This window comes from Belonocnema kinseyi, chromosome 2, assembly GCF_010883055.1.
Source record: "Belonocnema kinseyi isolate 2016_QV_RU_SX_M_011 chromosome 2, B_treatae_v1, whole genome shotgun sequence".
NCBI classification, from domain to species: Eukaryota; Metazoa; Arthropoda; class Insecta; order Hymenoptera; family Cynipidae; genus Belonocnema; species Belonocnema kinseyi.
In genome coordinates this window covers 37,241,041-37,242,257 of record NC_046658.1, presented here as the reverse complement: position 1 = coordinate 37,242,257, position 1,217 = coordinate 37,241,041, and positions in this window count along the sequence as shown.

Below are 1,217 nucleotides of genomic sequence, written 5' to 3'. Positions count from 1 at the left end.
ACAAAATTTTTCATAAATGTGAAGATCATTCCTGAAGTAGACTTCAACGAAGAATTCAATGGTGACCTTCATTTTGACCTTGAAGTTGACTTTTATGGCTCTTTGGAGGCCAAATTTGTTTTTGTAAATGGAAACCCCCTTTTTCTGCATCTGCAATCGATAGAGCGGAAAATTCTACGTTCAGGTACGTACCCAAGTCATAGGTCAATTGTAACGTCCAAGGTCAATCAGAGGTTATTTGAAATTAACAAAGTTTTCCAAGAGGTCAGTGTAATTCCTGAAGTAAATTTCAGCGAGGAATTCAACAGTGACCTTAATTTTGATCTTGAGTTCGACCTTCATGGCTCTTGAAGGTCAACTTTTTTTTTTTTTTAATGGAAACCCCCTTTTTATATCTGCAATCGATAGAGCATAAAATTTTACGTTCCGGTTCGTACCCAAGTCATTGTAACGTTCAAGGTCAGTTAGAGATTATTTGAAATAAACAAAGTTTTCCAAGAGGTCAGTGTAATTCCTGAAGTAAATTTCAACGAGGAATTCAATAGTCCCCTTAATTTTGACCTTGAATTCGACCTTCATGGCTTTTTGAAGGTCAACTTTGTTTTTTCAAATGGAAACCTCCTTTTTTATATCTGCAATCGATAGAGCAGAAAATTTTACGTTCAGGTCCGTACCCAAGTCATTGGTCAATTGTAACATTCCAGGCCAGTTAGAGGTTATTTGAAATGAACAAAGTTTTCCAAGAGGTCAGTGTAATTCCTGAAGTAATTCCTCTCTCGTTCCGAAAGTTTAGCTTGCGCCATAATAATCTTTTAGCGAACGATAGTAAGTATGTACTCGTAATACGTAAATTTAGTTTCGATTCGTAATGTTCGTATGGAAAAGCGGTATAAGACTTATGGTATCGCCTTAAGTATTGACTTAGGAATCGAAAAACGGTATAGGACTGTATAACTCTTTGGGGAGGAACAGATCCCTCACTAGAACACCTGGAACTTTTAATGAAAAATTTCTTTACGATTTTACAATATTCAAAACGCTGTAACCAAGATCAATACAGAACTCACCAATGAATTTCTCATTGAAATTTACTTCAGGAATTGCACTGACATTTTGGAAAACTTTGTTAATTTCAAATAACCTCTAACTGACCTTGAACGTTACAATTGACCTATGACTGGGGTACGTACCTGAACGTAGAATTTTGAACTTTTTAG